This window comes from Sinocyclocheilus anshuiensis, unplaced genomic scaffold (assembly GCF_001515605.1).
Source record: "Sinocyclocheilus anshuiensis isolate Anshui unplaced genomic scaffold, SAMN03320099.WGS_v1.1 scaffold1500, whole genome shotgun sequence".
NCBI lineage: Eukaryota > Metazoa > Chordata > Actinopteri > Cypriniformes > Cyprinidae > Sinocyclocheilus > Sinocyclocheilus anshuiensis.
In genome coordinates this window covers 1,586,672-1,594,306 of record NW_015537960.1, presented here as the reverse complement: position 1 = coordinate 1,594,306, position 7,635 = coordinate 1,586,672, and the positions used below count along the sequence as shown (strand labels likewise).

General features: G+C 36.8%; 1 pseudogene; it reads left to right on the top strand.

Annotated features, from left to right (window-relative positions):
• LOC107666843 (paired box protein Pax-2a-like) overlaps positions 1 to 7,635 on the top strand; it is a 40,045-nt pseudogene that overhangs the window by 4,667 nt on the left and 27,743 nt on the right.

Sequence of the window (7,635 nt, the reverse complement as noted above, 5' to 3'; positions counted from 1 at the left end):
TTTTATGTCCTGCTGCATTATATATTTTATATATATAGGCCTATATATACACATATGGAAATTATTTCCAAAACATTGTTTTAAAATCGCCTGCGTTTCAGGTATTTTTTAAGTAAAACTGTTCTGAAATTTATTATAGTAATTAAGTATTTTGGCGAATATTATGCTGTCTATTGTTGCAGTATAAAGCTCTGTTCTGTGGCTTTGTCGGTGGGCTTATGGATGAAATGCAACCCCCTGCTTCAAAGTACCGCAACAATGACAGACTGAAGCTCTAACATATCATCTGACCGAGTGAAAACCGATCAATGAATGGCGATCAGATCTGGTAAAAGAGACCCAGAGCTGCTCGATTAGGGTTTATACCGCTATTTATCTGTTCCTTCTATTTTGCAAAATAATATATAAGACAGTCATTTGGAATCAGCAAGGGTTTTCAAATGTTTCATCATTGTCAGTTTCCCACAATAACAAATTCAATATTAGATACTTAATATATGCTGTGTTCGGATGCTTATTTGTGTAAAAAAATAATAGTCTACTCTAGAAAATAAATTCTTAATGAATAGATACTGCTGTGAAATAATAATGAAATGAAAGTGTGAAAATGTGTTTTTATTTTTTTTACAGTTCACAAGGTTTTATTTTTAACATTTCTATTTTTGTTCCAACTGGAATGATGATCGATAATATACCACCTAGCCTACAAATATGGGAAATCTGTAGTATGCATAATCCATAATCCAATATGATCCTATTTACGTCCTTAAAATGGTGGTTTAGGGTGGTGCGTTAGACTTGTGTGGAAAATCAAACCGGTAAAAAGAAGCAGTGAGGCGCTGAACTTTGGTTATGATTCACTCTTCCATAAAACCAGACTCTGCATTACATTTTAATGAGTCGATGGCGAAGAATAGAGCGCCTCACACAAGAGAAGAGAAGGCTAGAAAAAAGTCATTTCATGCCTCATGGTCACCTAAAAAGGGCCATTTGAACGTCTTTTGACATGAACTTGGGAGATAAATGCAAAATGTACGTTAATGTAATTACCCAAGCCCTTAAACGTCTCTAAAATCTAATTGAATTCAGTCTGGCTGAATTTTGAAACAGGAAACAGTCTTTGTTTATGAGTGGAATTAAAATATGAATGCAGGCAAATGTGACTCCTTTTAAAGACTGTATTTGGGAATAGCTTAACTTTGATGAAACACTATTTATTTCACCTTTATGTCTGTTTATATTATGTTGATATACTCATGCACGAAGCAATGTCTGGATGAGTGAATAAGGGTAAAACCAAGCAGAATCTGTTGATATAAGATATAAGAGAAGAGTTTGCTGATTCATTATAGGCAATAGGCGTACAATAAGAGATCAGTTGCACCTACAAGCTCTTGTGCTTTATTCAATAAAGCAAAATGTTGCATGAAAGAAAAAAGCTCTAGTTGTGTGTGCAAACTGAGGCCGGGCCTGTTGACAGTGAGAGGATGTTCAGACTCGCAACACTTTTCTTGAACATACATTATTAAGTGTTACAGAGTTCCTGTTCTACTAAAGTGTCTCCACAGCCAACAAGTGACAGCACCGAAACCGCGAGACTTATAAAAACCTCCTCAACTTCGCTCAGTATTATTGATTCACATGTAAAGCAATTGTAATATTTCTTCTGAGGATTTTCAGACACAACCCAGACATTAATTCACTCTTCCAAATGACTTATTCAATAACAGAAACATAGATTGTGGATAAAGTCTGCAGATTTATTCTCCCCTGGCCATGCGAGGGGGTCAAACTATAGTTTTAAAGAGAGAAATTAAATATATTATTATGTTGTCACTGCATGTTCTTTTCATTCTCTGTTTCAATGCCCTGAGGATACATCCCTAAAGCTGATGTTATTTCAGCAGATATCAATATTAGCAGCACACTCATTTTAATGGAAATATATTTGCTCGTTGAATAGTATCCGTGGTCTATTCTAAATATTTTTTACAATCAATAATCTTCATGGGGCATGAAATGAAAAATGTCACAAAAAAAGCATAAACGTGCGCATACACTTGCGTCGCTTCCAGTGCATTTGTTTGCATACACTCTTAAAAATAAAGGTGCTTCAAAAGGTTCTTCAAGCGATGCCATAGAAGAACCATTTTTGGTTCCACAAAGAACCATTCAGTCAAAGGTTCTTTAAAGAACCATCTCTTTCTTACCTTTTTGTAATCTGAAGAACCTTCTTTCGCCACAAAGAACCTTTTGTGAAACAGAAAGGTTCTTCAGATGTTAAAGGTTCTTTATGGAACCATTTAGACAAAAAGGTTCTTCTATGGCATCGTGAAGCACCTTTGTGTATGTCTGCTGAAACAGAAGCAATGCCACTGGTGATGAATAGATCTAAAGTTTACAAATGAGCGTGACAGTGGGCTTTTTTCCCAAAGTGCCGTTCAGATTAACATTATCAAATGCTGGCGTAAGCTTGTACACCGCACTGAGCAACTATTGCTTTCCTGTCACATATAATTTATAGCTTTCCATTTGCATCCCGGTACCCATGTGGCTAATTCAGAACTTTTTATCCTAGAGTCTAGATCAATAGAACCTCATCCACGCTAGAACCCAGCCTGAGGCTCTCCTCAGGACCGAAACACACACACACAGAGGTGAATTGTTGTGATTTCATGCTTTGTTTGCAAGATCACTCAAGGCAAAAGAGCTCAGAGAGCTTTTCGCTATATCTCACCTTAAAGGTACAGCGAGTCTGCTTCTCGCTGGGGGAAACAGGATCTGAGCGACTGCGGTTATCCGTTCTGTCTGCTCGGAGATTATATATAAAGTAAATCTGAGATTATCAGAGAGAGACAGACGGACATAGAGTGACACACTGCATTGGCTCTGGAGTTCCATGTGAGTAAATGTACTGTATTTACTGTGCAGGATCATTCGGACGAAGGTTCAGCAACCGTTTCATCTCTCACCAGATGGGACGTCTCTTTCCGCCCCAGGACACACTATAGGTAAGATCACTTCATTAACTGCAGGAGCCATCTTCGGATCTTTGTGGACAAGGTCATCCCTCCAAATCAAATTAAGGGCCAAAGCCTTCTGCTCAGAGCTGGATATTACCCACAACTGGACCGGTTAACAGAAGAAAATCCACAATCAGACGCTTTCCTACTATGTCTTAGTGGTTTAGTTCAAAAGTACAGATGCACAATAAACTTTAAATGAATTTATTCAGTCTGGCTATTTTGAAACAGGAAAACAGGTCTTTGTTTATGAGGGGAATTAAAATATGAATGCACGCAAATGTGACTCCTTTTAAAGACTGTATTTGGGAATAGCTTAACTTTGACGAAACACTATTTATTTCACCTTTATGTCTGTTTATATTTAACAGTATGTTGATATACTCATGCACGAAGCAATGTCTGGATCAGTGAATAAGGGTAAAACCAAGCATAATCTGTTGATATAAAATAAAGTAATTTGGGAATTCTGATAATAGCCAGCTTGCAGCTTGCAGAAGAGTTTGCTGATTCATTATAGGCAAGTTGTGGTGTACAATAAGAGAATCAGTTTAATGAAAAATAAATGCATTACACCGCTGTGCATCATATTTGCTGAATGAAATCCAATACTTGCTTCTTACTAATTTTGATGTGCTGATTCCAAAAACAATGTCTATTTAGCTTGAGCGTCTCACAAAATATGATGCATTTTGTAGAATTTTGCTTTCGAAGAAGAAGTCTTGTTTTATCCATTAATCAGCGGGAAAAACAGCAATAAAAACATAATTCCTGTCTTCCTCTGAGCCAGATTACAACTATTTATTCAATTCTCGGCTCATTTTCACATGTATGATTGATTCTGGAGACATAATTATTTCATGCCCAATCCTGATATTCTTTTTGTTTTCCACTTCTTTGTAGATTGTAAGTTACAATTATTCATTTCGAATATTTATTTTTGTCATCTGCTTATAACTTGAAAAATCTTCATTTTTATTTTGTGAAAAAAAAAATGTGATGGGAAGTTTTATTGATATTTTTGAACTCAGCATCATCAAATTAGGTAATATTAGACCTTTTTTGCACAACAGCATAAATACTTAGCAGGGCTGTGTTATATTGTAAATCAAATCTGAATCGTATAAAGTGAAGGGCAAAATTCTGAGACAACAGTGAAATTCGAAAACTAATTTAAATCAGGGAATAAAAAAGAAAGACTAAATGACATCAAATAAAGAAGAAATATGAAAGATTATGCACATTTTAGTTGACTAATCAAATGCAAGCAGTAACATTGATCACATGACAGACAATCAGATGTTCTTGCTTTCAATGAAGCTTAAGACGCTCTCGAATCAAGCTGGAGAACATGATCATCAGCTTTTGTTCGCATTGCTCCAGTCCTGCTGTTATTAATGCAAAAGAGAGTTTGTGTTCATTTTCACACCTAAATTGTTATGCTGATAGTATGATTTGTAATCATGTGCTTTAATGTAAAAAAATCTCTGGTCTCAGACTTTTGAACCCTTTTGAAATGCAAGTGATATAAGTGACTCTAATGTGATGTTATACGAATGGGAAGAGTTTTGATCATCTACCCTCTCTCTTGCTCTCTTTCACTCTTTATAGTCCCCAGTACAGCATCTCCTCCAGTCTCCAGTTCCTCCAATGACCCTGTGGGCTCCTACTCAATCAACGGCATTCTGGGAATCCCTCGCTCCAATGGAGAAAAGAGGAAAAGAGATGCTCGTAAGTCTGCGTTTTTTCTCTTATTCACATTCTTTTGGAGGGCAAGCAGAAAATCATTTCTGAAGTCCCGCTGGGCTACAAACAATATCATTATTATTATTTTTTTTCAACTTCAACAAGAATAATTATAATAATAATACAAATTATTATTACTAATATTATTATTATTAAATGTATAACTTCATAATTATAAATAATTATATACATTTTTTTATTGAAATATAATTGCATTTCATTTTTTATATTATATTGTTTATATTGAGAAATTTATGAAGAGAAATACCTGGTATCTGACGACTCACATTGTCCAATGTGCTTTTGTATTATGCATTCACAGGCATTTTTCTGTTTAAATCTACTTTGTTTATTCTTGGCATATAATATTCTGAGTAGATTGCCCTTGAATGTATGATGATTGGGTGCAGTATTTATCAAGTGTGTGACTCAGAGGGGGGCAGAGCGGGGTTTGATGTGGTGATGTGACCCCCCACAGGAGTCCCCCGTTATTAATCTGCACTGCAGTGATTAAGAGAGCTTCAGTAATTACATGTCAAGATGATGTAGCCAACTAACAAACTCAGTCAAACAAGAGCGACAGTCTTAAGAGGACATTTAGCTCAAGGACCTCTCTCTCTTTCTACGGTGCTTACTTTAACTATGGGCATGTCAGGTCAACTTTGCAGCTTATTTTGGTCAACAATCACCCAACTATTGTACGATTTTAGATTGACATGCAATATATATATATTTCTTTTTTGAAAGTAATACTTTTATTAAGCAAGGATGAATTAAATTGATCAGAATTAACAGTAAAGACGTGTATCATGTTCTAAAGGTTTCTATTTGAAATAAATGCTCTTTGTTTGAACTTTCTATTCATTAATGTATCACAGATTCCACAAAAATAGGAAGCAGCTAGTTTAATAATCAGAAATATTTCTTGAGCAGCAAATCAGCATATTAGAATGATTTCTGAAGGATCATGTGACACTGAAGACTGGAGGAATGATGCTGAAAATTCAGCTTTGCATCATCAAATATGTTGTATATTAATGTACAATATAAATTATTATTACTTAATGTAATATTAATGAATTATATTAAGAATTATTCATATATTATTATATTATATAAATGTTTCAAAATATACAGTTTGCTTTTGGATATGCGCATAACATTTCTCTACATATCTCAGACAAAACTCTGCGTATCTTTCAAAGATTTGATGCCTTTTGGCAAATCCAGTGACTAGTTTTACCTCAAAAGTTGCAACGTAGTAAAATAGTGATGGAGAGAGAACTCGGAGAAATGATACATGCACTTACATGTTTCCCTGTCTGCTGACTTTGACGTCACAGCTTACCATCTTCACTACAGGGGTTTGAGGACCATGTACATTCATGTGCTGCCATAAGTTGTCATGATGTCATTTTCTTGTGGATCTAGAGAGATTATTTATGGCATGAATGACTCATGGCAATAGGTGATTAACCAAAACAACAAAGCAAAGATAGCAGCATGCATGCCCTGTGCCAGCCATGCAATTGCCATTTCTCGACATGTAACTGATACAGTTCCGCATTCAGCACCACGTGATCCTCTGCACACAGAAAGAGTCCTTCTTGTGATTAGAGCGTTGCACTCGCAGTCGTTTGTGTTGCATTGGGGTTCATCCGTTTCCTTGCTGTCAGGCGCTGCAAGGGCGCAGAGGTGACATCAGCGGCAGCAGGAATGATGGGAGACTTCAGATCTGCTTGTGTCTGTGCACGCGTCTTCAAGATGATTGACTGTTTTGAGGGTTGTTCTCTGGCCCAAATGATCCTCTTGATGCGTGGCCATTTTCTTGATTTAAGCATTGGGGATGAAGAGGTGGAGGAGAGAGAGAGAGGAGAGGAGGAGGGCAGTGTATGTTATGTATAGCTTCACAAACGGTCATGTGCGCACACACACACACACACACACACACACACACACACACTGCATGCAGACACCTGGAATCCAGAATAGGAATACTTTATCTTGTCCAGACGAACCTGCAGCCACACACACACACAAACACACGGCTAAAGATGCTTTTAAAACAATGTCTTCCCTGCAGCAAATTCTAGTGAATATAGAATGTAAAATCCCATAATGCTACATGTTTAAAGTCAGCATGCATTGCCGTTGCTAACCACGCTAAAATAAATTTGGTGTATCAAAAATACATATTTATGGAACTAAATTGCACTGTAAACAAATGAGTGAATGACATGTTGAGTGATATGATTACATTCACTCAAAAATTTCACAAAATAATTACAAAAAAAAGTAAAACGTACTTCATTAATCCTTGTTTTATTTTAGAAAAATCTTCTTTTTTTCTCAGTGCATTTTACTTCCATAATGTGATGTATTTTTCCTAGTTAAACAGGAAAACAGATGCATGGACGTGCATTAAGAAAGTCCATTTTGATTTCACTGGTTGCTTGGAAAAGTTTCTTAATCAACCACACAAACAAGTTGCACTGAAAACAACCATTATCTGAGAAAACTAGAGCGAGTTTTTAAAGGCCGCACTGTCAGGTGTAATGTAACAGATCTTAGTGGTATGAGGAGTGTTTTTTGGGTCCCGGTTGTGGCGGCATGCCAAGAAAGGCCAAGAGCTCACGCTGTTCTTACAATAGGTTTGGAGTCAGCAGCGGCCTCAGACACAGGGCCCATTACGAGCTGAGCAGAGAGATAATGCGCTGTGACACGCGTTATGTACACGGCGGAGCTGAGAGAGCAGGCCGCGGGGACACAGGTGTCACACCAGCCATTAATCTGACAGCGCTACTGTATTACTGCAAATTAAAAGTAGCACGATACAGAGAGAGAGAGAGAGAGAGAGAGAGAGAGA